This window comes from Neocloeon triangulifer, unplaced genomic scaffold (assembly GCF_031216515.1).
Source record: "Neocloeon triangulifer isolate White Clay Creek 2 clone unplaced genomic scaffold, ASM3121651v1 ptg000004l, whole genome shotgun sequence".
Classification (NCBI taxonomy): Eukaryota; Metazoa; Arthropoda; class Insecta; order Ephemeroptera; family Baetidae; genus Neocloeon; species Neocloeon triangulifer.
Window position 1 is genome coordinate 5,379,314 of NW_026775547.1, and position 19,578 is coordinate 5,398,891.

Consider the following 19,578-nt stretch of genomic DNA (forward strand, 5'->3'; position numbering starts at 1 on the left):
AATAATACAAGCCATTATTGCTGCCGTCCATGTAAAATTGATCCGCAGCATCTATCGGTGCGATGGCACCCTGAATAAAATGCATCATGGTTGGTGCTGGGCCGTTTATGAAACTGATTTTGCCAAAATATGAATCTCAATTTTCAAATCCGACTAAAAAAAAATTCAGCATAAATTCTTAAAGATGAAATTAAAATATATTTAATTTTCTAAACTTAATAACTTTTGAGCCTAGGATACTTGAAATTTATCTATTTTGTCTCCTTACAGAGGTGCAAATTGCGCAAACAGTTAGATGACACGAGATAAGAGCCCCAGAACAAGAGATGTCGCGCTGAAATAATATTACATTGGGAGTGGTGCTCGTCCATTGTCCGCGCGCGTATCTGAAGCTGTTCTACAACACCTTTGTTGGCCATTTGCATACGACCTTCCTTGATTTGATTGCTGCTGACAAATTTGTGTCGCTGAACCGGAGGCGCGTCTATTAATAAAGCAAGAAAGTCAGACTTATTTGGACAAGTAAAATCAAACAGCTCCTGTTACTAAACGTACAACAAGACGCATTCCAAAAATTTCTCCCTTCTCAGGCTGAGAAGGGTTATTCATTTGGTGGCAAAGAATTTTTATTTATGTTCATATGTGTTAATATCACCGTCAATCACATGCCATATGCGTCAGACGTATATTAAAAATAATCTATACATTTGCAGGTACCCAGGATAAAATAGTTAAAAAGAAACTTAAGAATAAATAAATAAATTTAATCTTATTTTTAGTTAAATAGTTAAATAACATAATATTGAGTGGTGCTGGATAGTCCTGAAATAATAATAAAATAATTATTATTTTTGTCTCTCAAATTTTGAACCAGAGTGACACAATAATATGCAAAGATCTATTAACAAAATTAAGTTTTTGGGCAAAATGAAAAGATAATTTTTACCGCTAGTTTATTGTTATGTCTAAGGGTATTGGCATATTCAAACTTGATACAAGCCAATTTGATAAATCATTATCTCTCCTTCGGACGTGTCAAAACTGCAACGATTTTCGATCCATCAATTTTCCACAACAGCGCCGAGGAATTTTTTTCATCCTCGCTAATTAAAATCCTCCATTCCACCTCAGCAGAGTCGTTGCAGCAAGACTGTTGGATTTTACACATTTATGACTCACGCACCTTTTCTTACCATCGTCGTCTCGTTTCATATTTTTGCCCTGTCGACTGCTGCATTCTTTTTTATTGCTGCAACTTGGATGCACAGCAACGGATAAAGCGAGAGACAAGCGGCGGCGGCGTCGATGTTTGTCGCCTTTCATATTCCATTACCTTTCCACAAACAACATTTTATATTTCGCGTTGATAAGTGACTTGACATGTAGCCGTGGTAAATATTTTTATTGACATTGTGGTCACAAAGGAAAGCCGTTGACCCTCCATCACTTACTCTCGGTGTTTAATTTTTTCTGGAAAATTTATATATATAAAGAGCGGTGCGTGCGCCTTTTATGGTGACCAACTGGCGCCTAATGCTCCACCAGAAAAGTGCTTGTCGCGACAAAAATGGGCACAAGATCAAAAGAGTCACTTTTTCTAGAAGAATTTTAAAAGTTCCTTAATTAGAATGGCTGATAAATCATACTTAAAAGGTTCTTCAATTCTAATCAACTTACATGAAAAATGAGTGTTTTTCCCAAAAGCCCCGCTGTGTTATTTTTCACAGATTCATGTAAATTTCCGTGCAGTCATAAAAGTATCATCCAAACAATCAAAAGTTTGGTTTAGAGAGTGGCAGTAAATCGCGGCTCATCATCGTCCGCGGCGATAACTTTTAACGGTGCTGCATGGGTGATAAAAGCTCCTCAGAATCGAGTGTTTTATTAGAAACGATAAATCCAAACCCATGAGTTTTTGAATTTATTCATTTTCATGAAAACTCAACCTTAGGTTTTGAAAAGGGCTCAGGGCATTGTCCCCTGCGACCGGCTTGCCCAAGGCCAGAAACACTCGAAACGCCGGGATAGAAAGAAATTTAATGCATTTTTTGAGAGAGGCATCTTAATCGGCACGGACTGGACGTTCCCAAAAAAATTGTTGCCATGCTGATTCACGCATTCAGGAATTATTAATCAACAAGCAGGTGTATTATGTGAGATACAAACAACGCGCTATTAGATGGCCGACGCAGAATTTACAGTTTAAACATTTTCGCCAGCTTCCAAACAGGTTGCGCGTCTCCAAGCAAAAAAGTAGCCAGCAGTCGTAAAACGGCACAAAATTTATCCGCGGCAATTTTGCAGTAATTCTAAAATTAGCGATGATGTGATGATTAGAAGGGCGGCTTGGATCGCTTTCATGGCTGACCAGCATTCTTCGAAAGTTCCAAAGTTTATTACGGCAGAAAAATGTTTTGCATACTTTCGCAGCAGGAGCACGTGTCACCGTTGATATTTCCCAGTCCTCGTCAATAAAAGCGCAAAGTATAGAAAATTTATGGGATAAGAATTTAATTAAATTTTTAGAGAGCGATAAATCAATTTGGAATTTAGGAAAGCATCTTTTTATTCAAAATGTGTGGTCTATACGAAGCATGAGGGCCTATTTTATACAGTTGTTGAAGTGAACATTTTGTTGCAAAAGATAGAAATAATAATTAATATTGATCTCAAGTACTTGAAAAATCAAAACTGTTGGGCTTTTCTGGAAAAAAAGAGGAGATAATTGTATATGATGTCAAAAAGCGACCTGCGTGCTGCTGGTACTTTAAAAACCAAGGATTCCTTGTGTTGAGTTATAATATTTAAATAATGGAGAGAGATATCCCAAAAATAATTTAACTTTTTAAGAGAAAAATACTGAAACTATTCAGCAAATGAGTCAGACAACAATTTTATGCTGCGATTATTCCAGAAAGTCCTAAAAGCAAAATTTTTATTTGTTAAGATTCTCGCAAATTTAGCATAATTTTCATACCTTTACTTATTATTATCAATTTTTCAGTTGCCAAAAGTAGATCAGTTTCCATTATTTAATTGGTTTGGTTTTGCGTTTAATAAATGCATATTTAGTTCGAAAAGTAATTTTTAATCTCAAAGGTGCCCAGTTTGAAAAATAAATTTCATCCTCAAGATTGTTAAATATCTTGCTAATTTTTTAAAAGCTCCATTCCACATGGATAATTGGGCGGTTTTGGTGCCAAAAAACGAAACGACCACATTAACGAGGAACAAGAGACGATGACATGGGAACGGTCATGCTTTTTTGCCTCGTGTCAAAATGCGTGTTTGATGAGCAGTTCCGCTACTCGGCCGTCTGCAGCAAATAATAAAGCTCCTTTCTTGAATTAATGTCCTTTTTGTACGAGATTCTGTAGCTCTTCCGAGCTCTCACGCGTATATACGTGCGCGTTTTTTTTGTGTTGAGAGAGAAAGAGAGAAGATGGGCTGGGTTTGGCCGTCGCCCGAGGGCCATCCGTGCCACTTGTCGCGCATTATTTTAGCGATTCGCGGAATTAAATGTATCGGCGGTGGTGCTCGACGACTCTTTGTCCACTGCGCGATAATCACTGTTTTGATTTAGCAATTATCGAAGAGTGGACGACGGAAAACAATATAATTATTAGGCCCACTTATATATGTTACGAGAAAAACAGGTGCGCTCCGCAGCAATTAAAAATATACACCAAGGTTGACGGACAGTGAGAAATTCGGATGAAAATTTAAGAATTCCTTTTCTCACGCGGGCGTGGTCCCTGCTTTTGTATACGAAGTGAGATCGTAATTTCAGGAACACAAAAGGGCGAGCGTCAATTTCTTTTCCAGATAAAAATTTTTGACGCCGGCGCGTGGGCTTGGAAATTTTAATGAGCGAAGAAAGTTCAATCGAAGCTCGGCCGCCGCTGGGGTTATTTCGTGGCGCCAGCCGACATACACGATCGACTGCTTTTCTTGTTCGGATTTTATGAGACGGGTACTCTCTTTCTTTGCATTACGTGCACCTGGACCGGCCAGACACGTCCGCGTCAATTTAGGGCACGCGCTGCGCTGCAATTTCCTTTTGACATGGCGCCCTTTACTTTTGGACTTGTCGGATTTGGCTGCAGGATGCGCGCAAATTACTACATCCTCCATTTTTTGCTCCGAAACCGGTACCAAATATGCTCGTGCACCTGAAAACGGAATGAAAAAGTAAACGGAGATAGAGAGAGATGACACTTGGCTCAAGCGGAAGTCTGCTGGGCAGCCCTGATTTGCAAATTCTTGACATGAAATTTAACTGCTCAAGGACTTCTGCGGATACGAAAGGTCGCACACTGATGAGCTAAAAATGGAAAGTTTTAAATATTTGCGGAATTCGTCACATGCATGGAAATTTTAAAAATAATTTCATTTGTAAGTTAAGGATATTTTTGTTTTAAAGCTTTTAATATTAATAAATTAAAAATGAAACGCATATTCTTAGATTTGATTAGGATTTTAGTTGGATTTATTGATTTGGCCACGACCGCCATGGAATTTTTAAATTTTGCTTTTTTCCATTCAAAAATATGCAACCTGCGAAACAAGCGATACATGGTTTTAAGATAGATGCATTAAACTGCATCAATATAACATTTAGAAAGTAAATGTAACTGCAGAAGACAATGGCTGTAAATTTCGGAATAATTAAGCAGTCAATATAATTTAGATCTTACATTATTAATATTTAATTTTTGCGATAGTATAATTTAATTTATCTATATTAATAAAAATATAACTGAAAATGAAATAAGCTTTTTTCAATTCAATTATAATGTTTCAAAAATTTTAAATGAAGGATTTTGATTAAATTTGTAAATCAACGTTAAGACTTTACCCTGTTTTTTATTATATATTATTTTATAGTTAACGTAAACCTTGTTACATAATTTTTAAATTTGAGGAAAATTAATACCTGAAATTAAAAAAAAAGTTTTTCCTATCAATATACAAAGATTCTATTCCAAATAAATATCTTGTCTAATTTATTGTTGACTTTTGTGCGCATTATTTGTATTAAGTTTGCTTTGCTCCCTTTGCAATTTTCCCAGGGATTGATTCGTCAAATCCCCCAGCAGAAGCGGTCGTGACAAATTTTCACACACGACCCAAGGGACGGCCTGTGCAGGTCTACCTGTGTGTGCACCTAACCTTTTACCCCCAAAAGCAGATATCGCCTGTTTACATAGCCGCTATCTATCTCCACTTTTTATTCGCCGCAATGCGACTTGCCGCGCGCACGCATTCTCGCTCATTCTCTCACAGGCACCCCGCATTGTTGCGTTCCTCAAAACACTGAATGCAAACACACCACTGAGAAGAACACCACGGGCCTTTTTTCTTATCAGTTCCCCAAAAAGCAGCTCGCAGTTCCCTGAGTATTTGGCTGCAAGTCCTTCTTAAGAAATAATACATAAAAATCCCCTTCAGCCGTTGAGAGAGCCTGGGTGAAATAATATCAAATCTTTCTTTACCTGCAGAGACCGATCCGCATACGTTTCTATAAATATTTGCCTTTCAATATTTGGCCAGACGTGGAATAAGCCCCACATGAACTCGTTCTCTTTCAGCCAACTCACTCAATAACGTCAACGTTTGATATTTTTGTAAATATTTATTTATGTTAAAACTTTGTACGCACAGTTTTTACTTTACAAGAATCAAAATTATAGCATCATCAGCAGGCAAACTGAATTTTTTTTACCAAAACGTTTTCTGTTAATTGAAAGAAAATTTGAATGCTTTTTTTTTATTAATTTTATAGTTTGGCAGATTTTGAGCAATATCACAAAAAATTCATCATAAAAAGTAATTCAGTTTTCAAAACCAATCAAAATCCTTTCCTTTGAGGAGGGGAATAATAAGAATTAGAAAAAAATTTTACGGTCAATATGTCAAAATTAAATAATTTATGCTTTAAAAACGGTTTATTTTTAAAAACTCTCAACTCAATAATTAATGCACAAGGTGTTAAATTATCAATTGGTGCGAGAATAATAATTGAACCTCTAAGAAATATAATTAAGACGTCAACAAGAGGGCAGTGCAGCACATAATAAATTACATGGTAAAAACGGTAGGCCCAGAGTTTGCCAGGGCAGCAAATTTGCATCGTGTGCGAGTAAATAATGAATTTGTGGAGCCGCGAGAGAGCAAGAAAGAAAAGGAAAGAGACGAGCAAGCAAGGGACGTGATGTAGCGGTCGAGCAGCAATAAAGGGCGGTGCCCGAGCTCCTTTTCGTTCGGCGGCATCCAATTTTATTTTCATGCTGTCCCGCGCGCCTGTGACTCGCATTTTGATTAGCCAGCAGCCACTTTTTATGATGTATTCAAACCGCTGTATAAATAAAAGAGCTTGTAATCACCTGATCATGACGCCTAGTTAATATTCATCGAGTGTTAGGTCATGGTTTTCCTCGCGCGTCCACTCAAGGGGTGGGTTGTTTATAAATAAATTAACACCTTGGCCATTTCACACACGCGCCTTTTAATTTATTCCCCGCATCAATCACACTGCATCCGATCCACCAGGTTTTCACACTTTGACAGCTCTGGATTTTTTTTCTATTAAATTAGCATTCATTTTCGCATCTTGGCTGTTTAAAAAAAGAACAATAAATTATGCTGCAGCACTGCAGTAATTGAGACTTGCATGCGTCTCAAGGCGTAATTTGAATATGTCACCAAGAGCAACTTTTCGTCCGCAAAGAGATAAACATAATATTTTTTCTGACTGTTCAACCGCTACTATTCTTGTCCGAGAAGAGGCAGGCAAATTGTGTATCACTTTTCAAATAAATAATAGATTCTTTAATTGCAAAAAAAAAGAGACTAAACAAAAGTAATAGGAAGGGTTAAGTTATAATTAAATAAACTTAATTTATCCATTTTCAATGAAAATTAAACTATATTTCATTAGATTAAAATAATTATTTATTAATATCTATTTTATTTTATTTTTTTCTACTTTTATATTTTCTCATCATTATAATCCGTGTAAATTTTGATATCCTCAATATTACGTTCTTACTAATTTTACGCCAGAATAAAAATTTTATTTAGTGTTTGATACCTTTCACGCACATATGAATAATTATTTAAATAAATGCACATGATCCATGGTAGTTTCTTCTTCTAATATTTGAAACAGCTAAAATGAAATTTAATAATTCTACGATTTTGAGATATAATTTAATACAAATTAATAAATAATCTTGCTTTTTTCTATATCACATGGACTAATGAGCCGCGCTAAATAGAAACCAATTTTCAAGGGCAAAAAAAAATTATATTTGATGACTTTGCTGGGTACAATTTCTGTTATTATTCCACTTTTACGTTTGAGCTTACATAGCACCAAATGTATGTTTTTTCATCACAATCTTGAGGTCCCTCTGGAAAATTATGTACCTTAATTGTAAAAGCCACTTGCAATTACGTCTAAACTTCATACTAAATACAGCCAAACAAGAGGAAAACATTAGCCAGGAATTTTAGGTCTTGAGCATTTTGGAGTTAAAGCTTTTTCTAGGAAACACCGTCATTCTCTCAAAAAATATATAAAATTAATAATGTCGGCAATAAAACGCACAATGCGAATTTTTCTCCGCTGGACGACGGCCGAGAAATGCGCAATTGGCTTTATGTGTGTGGCGGGCGAGCCATTGTCGGCGCGACGAACTTCAAAGTCATTCTTTCTAATTTCCCATCCATCTGCCAGTCGACAAGGGGAGAAAAGAAAAACGGGCCGAAAAAATGCATAATCGCAGCTATGTAACAAAACGAACGGCTAAACAACAAACTCGTTCATTAAATATCATCAAGCACCGCTTATTATTCTGAATGCGGAGAGTGAAAAATTATCAAGAGAGAGAAAGAACTGCCACAATCAACTGCAATGATTTTGTAACATTTCATAATTTGTCGAGTAGCGTGTTATCAAAAAATAATAAATTAAAATTAACTTTTTCATTCCAATGGCAGCTGTGCGGGAAATTTCGTGATGAATTAACAAATAAGCTTTGGTGTCGTAAAAGTGCTGACAGAATATTAAAACAAATTGAAATATCACCGCGAGAGACGCTTTTGGGAGGTGTGAATTTCAGGTCTGCTACGTGACTTTTGTGCAATTTGCTCATTGGAGACTCTCGGTGCTAATAAATTGCTAATGCAAATCAGTTTTCACCGGCAACTGTACTTTTAATTAACACCTGCAAAAGGATGTTTGAGGAAAGCTTTTAATATATTTGACAGAATCTTTTATTGATTGTAAGAGAAACTTTTATATATAAAAAAACATCCAAAATTTATTTCCTAATTTGGAAGTTGCATTAATTAAAATTAACGTTAAGAGCTGAATTTATGAACAAAACCCCATGATGGAGTCTAATCATATTTTCAAGCTTTAGCCACTTATCCTTGTCAGGAGAGAGACCGACGAATTTTTGTTTCACATGAGTACTCGATGCGCGCTCTCAGGTGCGTTTAATTATTTATTCAAATCCCTGACAAATTTCAGCCAAAAGCTTCGGCGGCGGCGATAAATCACGCGGCACATATAGGGGGCCGCTGCAAGATGGAGCGACGGATCAACTCGAAAATAAAATACGATAATTTCCCGATGAGCGGAGAAAATGATTGGTAATGGCGCGCGGTGGACATTAGATATAAATCTGTGATTAATGCTCGGCAAGCGGCAAAGGTGAAGATTATTCCGAGTAATTTAAACGGCGAAATGGGGGAATTCGTGAGAAAGGATTACAACTTCTCGAAAATGAATAAATTATCGGGACGTGATGCTGACTGTGCGCGCAATCAGCCCCGAAATTGTTGCTGGCGTGAAATGATCAGGCATTTCTCTCTCTCCCACAAACAATTCGTGATATCACACAAGTGATTATATATTTTCATTCCTCTCGCGCACTCGGTTTTTGGAGAGCAACAGGTGTTTAAATTATGTTTTGACCGGCCGAGGAATTTTGTTTGTGCGAGACCGCTGCAATTTGGGCATTTTTTTTCGCTTGTTGTGCGTGTCTTCTCAAGGTTCGCTTCTGCGGGTTGTGATATTACTACCATCGTGACTCATGATGCGAAAGGCTTGACAAAAATATATACGAGCGATGAGGCCCTATTTGGCAAAGGGTGCGCAATTGATGCGAACGAAACCGGTGCGTCTTTCCAAGAAGATGTACAGATTTAATTTTAAGACCCCGTTTTGAATTTTGTGTCAACATAACTGTGCAGCCATTCTTTACAATTAAACGTTACAATATATAACAAAATAACATTAAAAATTAAAAAAACATAAAACATTGGAAAGTCTTTTAAATATCACAGATTTTTTTTCTTTTTTGAACAAGCTAATTTTTTTATGTTATGGAATATAATTCATAGTCAAGTATCCAGGCATAATTAATAAATTAAAATTAATATATTTACATTGCTTCAGGAAATCATAAATTTCAAAACCAAATTTGAATTTAAATTAAATAGTTGCCCTCATTTGAACCCAATAAACAATTTCTTGAAACTAAATACTGTGACCAAAATTGTCAATCTCCGTCTTCACTGATATTTGTTGAACCATCTTTATTTTATGTAGCATGGATAGCATGTTTATGAAATGTGTCAAACAATAACAAAATCTCAAGTAACTTTATTATTAAAAATTAAATATAATAAACACTAATAGCATAATTATGGGATTTTTTCTTCTATAAAAAAAAACAAAAAGTTGAAAAATCTATTTATTTTTTAAAACTTTTTACTAGGTTTTAATAATAAATCATTAAAATAAATATTTAAATGATTTTTGTAGCAATTTTCCAGACATTCATGGCCGTGGCTGAAACATTGTTGTGCCGCTCTCGCGAGACAGACGCGAAATCGTAAAAGCCACAGCCAGCCGCTTTTTTTCTTTCCGAAGCACGCGTGTCTCCCTCAAAAACTTTCTACGTATGTTTTGCCGGTCGCAAATTCGCCGGCACGCCCGCAATATTGCAAAAAGCCATGTTTACACTATTAAATTTATTCCGGCGCGAGTGGCGCAGAAAAAACAATGCGCCGCGTGCGTGATGTATTGCCCTCTCGGCGCGCCACTTATTTTTTCCTTTCAGGGGCACTCGATGGGGTTGAGAGCTAATTGAGCGTTCGTGTGCGTGCGAGCATAATTCTCGCGCCTTTGGGTGGGCCCAGTGTGTAATTTGCATATCGCTCAGAGAGACGAGTCTGGTTCGCCTCATGCGCGCTTTTTTGTCGCACGCCTCAATTATATCGCACTAATTTGGACAATAAATCTCTGATTGCGCGACGAAAAAAGCCACGCGAGAAAGTGCTGATAACTTAATTCACTCGCCGTACAAAAGCGAATCGATGGACTGGGTAATAAAATGGGCAGTAATAATGAATCAGCCTTTTTTTAATTTCAAATTCATCCAGAAAATTCCATAAGCTTATAAGAATTAGGAAAATGTAAACCACAAATATCTTGCTTGGATTTTACATTTTTTAACTGCCTATTCAGCAATAATTTTTCTCCAATTTAAATGATATTGAAATTTAATGAATAATTTCAAAGTCCTGAACAAAATATCCATCCCCTGAGGTGCCCTGAGGTATGAAACAAAGAGTTTAGAAGGTTCAACTTTTCCCACCAAAAGCAATAGACCTAAAGGGAGGTCCCTCTTGGTTGCTAAATCACTAAATTTAACCAAATACGCATGAGATCTGCACATTAAATTGACAATTCCAATAAGAGTCAAAGGTTTTTGGCGGGGAAATGTGAGCGTCTGTTTCAACCCTTAAGAGTACAAATTTTTGATTCATGAAATTCTGTATATGTTCAATTAAATATTAATAATCATTACAAGAGAGTGCCTCATATTAATCGACTCGGGTCAATTTTTTTTTTTTTTTTTTTTTTTTTTTTTTTCATTTGGATAGACTATGATCCTGCCAAGCTCCATTCGGTGCTTATCGGCTGGAAAGCCTACCAAATTAGCCAGGTGCCGCTGGACTTTATGAAATGCCCCCATTTGGTGCCGGAATTCCAACAACTCGAGGAAACGGCACAAACCTCGAGCAGGCAAGTTCGGCGTCCTGCGACACCTCCCGAACATGAGTGACGATACAGAGCACTTTTTGACGCGCTAACAACGTCAAAGTATTGAACTCTGTACCTTCGTATTGGTAGCCTAACACTCAAACATTAAAAAATGTTGCAAATTTTGAAATTACAATGCTTCAGTAAATTCATAATATAAACTTATATCCCTTCCTCCCTTAAATATACAATGTTTTTTTTTTTAATTTAAGGTTTCTTTTTATTACAAAAATAAATTTTCCTTCTTATTATATATTTTTATGATGGGTAATTAAATGAACTTGAAATTAATGGTCATTTAAAATTACACTGCGGAAAAAGCGTAGAGGTCAAATTCCTGAAGTTCCTCCGCTCTTTTACTTACTTTTCACCTTCTTCGCGGAGATTCCGCACTTGATACGCTTAAAGCTACATTAGCGGAATCCCACTCATAAAAGCATAAAACGAATTATGCAAAAACTTTATACCACCGGCCAAGCCAGAGAGACAAATTAAGCGTACACGAAGAGCATTAGGAGAATCGCGCAAATTCAGTTACCGGCTCTCGTACAAATTACGTTTTTATGTACGATTCGTGATCTTTGACCCTCGCTGTATATTTTTCACCGAGAGAGCAGCATCCTTATTTTTATCTCCCTCTTCTCGGCTTACTCAGATCCCGCCAAGGAGAAACATTGAAAAAAAAATGTAAAGTCCACCAGCCAAGATTATACTACAAAGTAAATATTTTTATTCGGAAAAAGCATCGCTCTCTTATCTATCCGTTGCGTATGTCATTAAATTAATATTTGCTCTGTCGTATATGAAAGATAATTTTTCGTAAAAATTTTAATTTTTTCTCCTTTCTGTGTTGCAGGTAAGGAAAGCCGCGTCAACAGCGACGGCCATCATGCATTGCTGCAATGCAGTAAAAAAGCCGAGATAATGCTCCGAGATAATTGCACTCGCTGCAATGAGAGAGGTAAGTGGCGAGATGCATTTCTGTGCGCACATCAACAACCTGTTGCTCGCCGTGCTTTTTGATCACGGGGAGTTATGCAATTTGTTGATGAGAAGCGGTAATAATGCTAATAAGAAGCGCATAACTTTGCAACTCAAACGTGATTCAAGCGTGTGTACGAGAGTGAATCTGTGAGAGCTTGTGATTTACAATAATATTACATTTCTTCCCTTAGGATATCCAGTTTTCATTTAACAATTTATGACGTTTAAAGATGGAATTTTTCTTTCAATTTATTGCTTCAAAAAATAACAAGAAGTACATTTCAGGTTAAAATAATTTCTGTAATAAAGAGAGAAGGATGCATTTTTTTTAAGATTGGTGAAAAAGACTAATAATTTAATTCGGTCCAAAATTTACTCTGTGAAAGGAAATTATTCAAATTTGAAATTGTTCTTAGAATATTCAAGTCACTCCAATATTCTAACTGTTGAATAGCGGAACAAATTTGATTAAGAACTTTAATTTATTCTTCATTTTTAATGAAGTCAATTACTACTTTTTTCTATGAAAATTAAAAATATTATTTCATTAATAATTAAATTATATTATACTATAAACAATTTAATTTTTCCCTTTTTTTACTTTTTTATTTTAATTTGAAGCAATAAGGACATAAAAAAGCCTGATATGGAAATCTGTGGCATTGCCAGAGACATTTTCTAATAACGTTTTAATCTAAAATTTCTATTTGGAAACAGATTGTGTAAATTTAAAAAAAATTAGACATGTTGTTTTTATTAAAAAAAATCTAAAACCAGTGACATTTTGTTTTATAACCTTTCATGTGCAATTTTCATTCAATACCAAAGCAATTCCACGAGACGTCAACACATTTTGTTTTGCACCTAACCAGTTTTTTCCAGGAAAGTTTCCAGCCACTTCAATCGCCACTTCACGGGACAGCTCGCATTGTCTTTTCCACTTGGCCGGAGTCACGCCTGCTGCAATGAATGAAAAGGTAGGTGTCGATTTTCACTCACTTCCATTTTTGCACCGTTTTTCCCCTCCGCGAAAAACACGCACGACTCCCCTTTTCATTCCCACAGGCTGGTGTATAGGATTTTAATGGCCGTGCGTTTGACACTTGAGACTCAAAAACAAACAGTCTGATAAATATATGCGAGTGACTGCGTGCGTATTTTTACGATGTCCCACCAATGTACGCCTCGTTTGTAACGAAAAAAAACGCGGAGTGAGAGAGAGTGTACGGATTAGTGAGAGGAAGAGAGGGGCTGAAGGGTTGAGGCGAAACTCGGTAAAAGCCACTTATCAGTCACTCACGTCCGATCAAACACCAACAAACGGCACGGACTAGCTTCTTTTACCTGATAAGCACGACTTAAGAAGTGAGTTACATTTTAATTTTTTTTCTTCATCCAATTAAAATCGAGGATATTTATTTTAGCCTTTATAAACAGAAATTAATTTCTCTTATTGCTGATCGAAGCGATTAATGCGAAAATGCCATTCCGAAGCGGCCCCATTTGTTGCCTTATTTTCGTAATTAATGGCAGCAATTATTTTCCTCCTTGGAAGTTCACGTGAGTTTAGTCGCCGCATCTCTTTCGCATTATAAATATCCTCGCTGCATTATTATTTAGTATTATTTGGACGTGGCATGGATTTAATTAACTCTCCACCTCTTTTGTTCGGGCCGTTAATGCCGTTTAGGCTCACTGCAAATAATGGAGTGAAATTCAATTAAAATGGCGAAAACGTAATAAAAGCTAATCATAGGTTGTGCGCCGGCCCGTTTTGTTGGCGCGTTAAAAACATTACTCGTCTTGTCATAATAAAAAACGAACACGCGGGGTTTTTGTGATTTATATTTTCGCTGCCGAGAAAAATATTGTTCACGCCGGCGCGCGATTTGGAATTTTTTTAATGACGATTTTCATCCGCGCTTGATTAGTTAGAGAAGAAAGAAAAGAATTCGGAGGGAGTGGTGATCGTGGGCCCAATTCTTGTTTCTGATTAGGCGATTTTCTTGTTAATTAGCATGAGCTTCGGTTGTTCTCCGATTGTATCTGGGGCTACTGGAATCCCGCTTTTTAATTGTCAACGATACTACCTTTTTGGATCGCGAGTACAGAACACACTAAGAAAAAATAGGCACGATCTTATAATAAGAATAAATAAAATTATGCCAAAAAGAAATTTCTATCAAACTTCTCCGATGTGAGATAAAATCAACATTGAAATGAAATAAAATTTATTAAATTGGCAGATCCTAAATTATTATTATTTATTATAAATACTTTGAATGAAAAATTGATAAAAAGAGTGAAAAATGTGAGATCGTTTCCTCAATTGAATAAGTTTTTTCCATTATTAACATCAACTCTACATATTTGTGATCATGAAAATAAAAAAATATTAAAAATTATCAATATTTAAATTTTAAAACTAAATAATAAAAAGAAATCAAGTCATACCTACTCTAACCAATTTCATTAAAAATTGAAGTGTTTAGGGGCTTTTTATTTTTTAAATTCAAAGTAAACCAATTTTTCAATTTCAATTTTTTTTTTTAACTTTATAAATATAAAATAAATTTATATGGAGTCTTTAGAAATAAGTATACAATAGAACGTTTCATAATTTTAAATTCTAAACATAACGCAAGCTGCTCTCAATTTCATGTTAAAAATAATAGTTCATCGGTTTTTTTAATGCACGGCTCTAAATGTTGGTATAATTTCAAGCTTGAAGATTTCGGCTCCAGTGCCCATGGCACCAAGATCGCTTTGGTGCGATTTCGGTTGGAGAACACAAGCTTTTGTTGAAACGCCGCTTCAAGGGGCCCTGCCTGCTCTGCTCGCCTTTCTCGAATCACCGCGAATTCCGAAAAGTCGCGATCTTCATCTGCGATCACGACGACGGATCACGCAGTTGAACCAGAAGAATGAAGCGCAAGGAGATGAAAAATAAAATGCAGTGCAAAGTCACGTCGGCGCAGGCACAGGTGTATGTACGAACATGCATAAGCCGCCCTCAACTCTCATTTGGCGGTGAAAAGCCGTTGAAAGAGGGACTAAATCGAGTGTGTGTATAACAATAATTGCAGCAAAAGCGTTTAATCATGAGGCATTATCTAGAAAAGCGTTGTAATAACACGGCGCGCAACGTGTAATTGGCCGTTCGGACGCTTCACCTTGGGATTCATGACCTCGGCTTTGAGAGAATTTTGCCCAGAAACGAAAATATCACGATTAGAGGCGCAGAAATGACGTCAGGTCGGAGCAATTTGGAGCTGCCGGTGTCGGACCTTTTTCCAAAGAGATGCGCGGCTGATTATTTTTTGGCCGTGCTGCCGAGAGCGGCGCGCAGGTAATTAAGTGCTCCCATTAGAAAAATTAAGGCGCAGGCTGTAAATTATAAAAATGCCAGCAGAACGCGCACAAGAGAGAAATCATGATTTCGCGCAGGTGTTGCTACTGACTTTTATGGAATCGGGCAAAAATCATGCAGGCCGAGGGCCACTTTTTTGAAGCAACTTTTGATTCATCGCCCCCTTGGGAAAATTGGGCGAAGATGATTTGTACAAAGCCACCTTTGTATATTGCGATTAATTAGTTAAATGAAATAAATTCTGAGTGAAATCATTAATATGGTAATTTTTTTTATGTCTAAAATGGAATATAATAATTATGAAAGATGAGTTTGGCACACAAAAAACAGTAAATTCCCTTCCTACTAGCAAGGCATTATTTGTAGTGATCGAGTCAATTAACTAATTTGATAGGATTTTTTATATTTTATTTAATTGGAATATGTTAATTTCTTCTTCATTCAAATGATGAGATGAAAAAAATTATTGACTCATAAGCTAATTTTTTTTTATATATAAATGTAAATTTATATTTTTCTTAAATAAAATATCACCGAAAAAAAGCAAACGGTAAAATATAATTTACATATTGTGCAGTTTTGAAAAACAATACACTCAGCGAAACGAATCCGCATCTCTCTCGTGCGTCCAGGGGAGCTGCACACACGTTGTATTCCTGCCTGTCTGAATTTGCATAAATTAGCCTTGCTAAACGTGTCATAAAAATTATCCAACATTAAATTGGCATCTTTTTCTCGCGGCGCAAAAATAATATTTCTCTGTGGCCAGCGACGAAAAAACCAGTTTTTTTTTGTCTTTCCTTTTCTCTCTTTTGCTTGTATATAGTCGAGCGTGCAAATGAAAAAATTACAAAAACAAAAAGATTTTATTATTGGCCCCACAACCCATCTGTGTTCACAGCGTTTGGTGCTGACAGTAGAAAAATATAATTCGGCCAGTTTGCGCAAACACAAGCCACTTTTTATGCCTTTTCCACGCTAATCTGCCAATAAAATCTGCGCTGCACGAGGAGGGCGCCTGACGAGAGCGACTCGCTGATTTTCTTTCGCCGATAAGCAGAAAATTTTTCGGTGCGCCAGATAGGAATCGCTTTTGTACCAAAGAGAGACGGACCGAAAATAATGCGCGGGAATGTCAGCCGCAATTAAAGAATATAATATAACAAACCGGTGGTGCTGTCGGAGACGGTGATCGATTCGCCTCCCTCCCTCTCTCCAATTTAATTCGTCCGGCAGCTAATCCATTTGTGAAATAATCGCCACTTGACCTCTTTCTTCTTTTTATACCAACCGCGGGGATTATTAATTTGGACTGCGAGTCAAGAAAGGGTTCGCTGGACCTATTTGTAAAAGTCCGCCGGGGCACTTAATCACGACGGAGGGATTAAATTTGACCACTTTTTGTGTAATGAGAGTGTATAAGATCGTCCTTTATTTATTTCGAGATAAAATCCACCGGGCAAGCTTGCCGTTCCACTTAATTTTTAATAATAATTAATGACGCCGCTCGCGAGTTTAATCCGCAAATCGAATTAATGGAAATTTGTCAAGCTGGAAACTCGAAAGCTTTATATAAAAATTGGTTTAAACATTTCGTTGCAACTTTTCAGCCGGAATGTAAACTGCCAAATGCACACGCATAACCATAAAACATCTCAATCAGACAGTCGTGGAGAGACCTGAAAAAATCCACGTAGGCCGTTGCTAGATCGTTATCAATTATATTTTGCAAAGCTTAATGACGCGCAATAAATTCACTTTACGGCCAAATTAATATCGCAAATTTATTCTTCCCTTCGGAGCGGGCCCCGGCATTAAAATTTTGCCGAAGAGACATAAAATCTCTATTCTTAAGTCGTATATAATTTCGCAGAATTATTCAAATTCTTTCTGCGGGAATATTGTTCTTAAGCCTCGGAGGGCATTACAACCTTTGCACGTGAACGTGCCTCATTCTGCAAATTCCAATCAAATTCCTCGGTTGCATGCACGCCAAGTCATATATTTATCGCAGCTGTTCGCTCACGGGCCAAATTATAAAAAAAAACTCCGCGGCTCACGAATTGACTGATCTGTCAAGAGAGGCCTACAGTTGGGAAATCCGTTTGCACAATTAAAGGGGCTCGATAGTAAAAGAATTTCATTCTTTTATTTGAATTTTTTTCAGTCTTAAATTTAAAAGAAAATAAAATTTCCTAATTGAATCAAATTCCCAATTGAAATAGTTTTTTTTCTGAAAGGTTACAACTTTCCCGCCACAAGAGTTTGAAACTTGCTTCATTACAAATTCGACCTGAATATAAATTTACAATTTTGGCTCAAAATTCAAATAATAATTTAAGATTTCAGTCATGAATTCTCTCAAAATCAAGAATAAAAGTTATTATTGGAGGGGCCTTTAATATACAATCCACACCCAAAGTATACAAAGATTGGAATTGAGCTGATAAACCCACGGAGATGCTCTTTCTCTCTCGGTTGTCAATCACTGCACTTGGTTGACAATTTAATAAAACCGGTGTGTTTTGACTTGGGCGAACGAATTATTAATGACTTTTAAATATGTGACCTCTTTATCGGCCATAAATCTGCCTGGAGAGGTCTTGTGCCTCTCTGCTGGCGTTTCACCCGAGGCGCGCTAAAAAGAAGTCATTTTATTATTAATGGCCGTGCAGCGGCGCTTTTCAATAAATGTATATTAAAATATACACAACTCGTGTTGGGTGGCGAGGGCAATTAAATCGCGGCCTCTGGTTCCGCGCTCTATTACGAATGCAAATCGATTTTTGCCTCGCTTTTGTTTGTTTGCTCGCGGTTTTTTAATATAAAATCTATGAATTATTGCTCGCTCTTCAGTCGATACAAATCTAAATTCGACGGCCGCGGTCCGATCTCCTGTTATTTATCGAGAAGATTATATTTGAATGCTGAGCATAATTTGGGCTTGATATTTTTCATATCTAATAACTGTCTCATAATTATAAAATATTATTTTGCTTCACGGTATAGCTACTAGCTAAACTTGGAAAATTAAATTTTCAGCGCAAACCTTTCGTTGAGCATTGGAAAATTTATACTGGTCTTGAAAAATTTAAATTGGCACTGGCTAAAAAAGTTTAATGCAAATTAAAAATACAACTATATTTCATTATGTCAAAATAAAGTTATTTCTTAATTTTACATAATGAATAATATTATATAATTATTTTATTAATTAAACTTGATTTAATCAAAAATATTTTCTTTTGTGATTTTTTATGATATACAGATTTCAACAACTTAACGGCTTGATTCACGCCATGAATTGTTATGAGACTCTAAACATTTTAGGGATAAATTGTTTGTCTGGGTTAAATTGTATTTAAAAAATATTCAGCAGGTATATATGCTTAATCTGTGAGTGCTGCACCTAGCGCTGCGTCTAGTTTTTCTTTCAAAAAATGATGAAAATTAAAATTCATTAAATTTAATTATAAAATCATTTGTTAATAACTATAATTCTCAATAAATAATTAAAAAATTTGACCATCTTCATTTCTATTGTTTTGGCAAACCAAATAATTAAATATTTTCGAGTTTTTTTGCAGCTTTTTTTCAACACCATTTGATTTACCAAATTATATTACAATACAAAGATAAATTGATGGAAATTTTATCTTGTCCATTATAATTGAGTATTTTTTGTCTCACTTTTTAATTCAAGCATCTGCCTCTCCGATTTCAAAGAAAACTCTCTGCTATAAATTAACAAGCAGGGTGTCTCTAAATTCGGTCGCCATTCTTGCCAAGAACAATTGCTGCGTGTTGCCTCCGTGGCAGCAGCTTTTGTCCTGAAAAAGCGCAGAAGCCTATGTTGAAAATCGGCGCTGCCTCGCGCGAGAGAGAAAAGTATCTAAAGCTGGTAATGCCATGCATGACCTTCATTGTGCTCAAAGGAAAAATGCCATCGCATTACATTATCACATACCGAGTTAATTACAAAAAAGCAATACAAGAGAGGGGGCCAGCGCAGCAGCAAAAAGACTTTTATGTATATGTGAAAGAGAGAGAGAGAGAAAACAGCGAAGAAGAAGAAGAAGAAGAGCTGCTGCTGCTATAATAC

At 36.3% G+C, this 19,578-nt stretch overlaps 1 protein-coding gene across 3 annotated transcripts in view; it reads left to right on the forward strand.

Moving 5' to 3' along the window:
* The window catches only part of LOC132193385 (epidermal growth factor receptor), a 99,234-nt gene that overhangs the window by 36,465 nt on the left and 43,191 nt on the right, over window positions 1–19,578 (forward strand). The window contains exon 1 of one of the 3 annotated variants that reach the window (XM_059614022.1): window positions 12,883–13,083. The exons of 1 other annotated variant lie outside the window; for it this stretch is intronic. The gene's annotated coding sequence lies outside the window, so the exon portion shown is untranslated. Of the gene's footprint in view, window positions 1–12,882; window positions 13,084–13,448; window positions 13,472–19,578 lie in introns of those variants that run through there. One more of the 3 variants, XM_059614023.1, reaches the window with a different exon arrangement.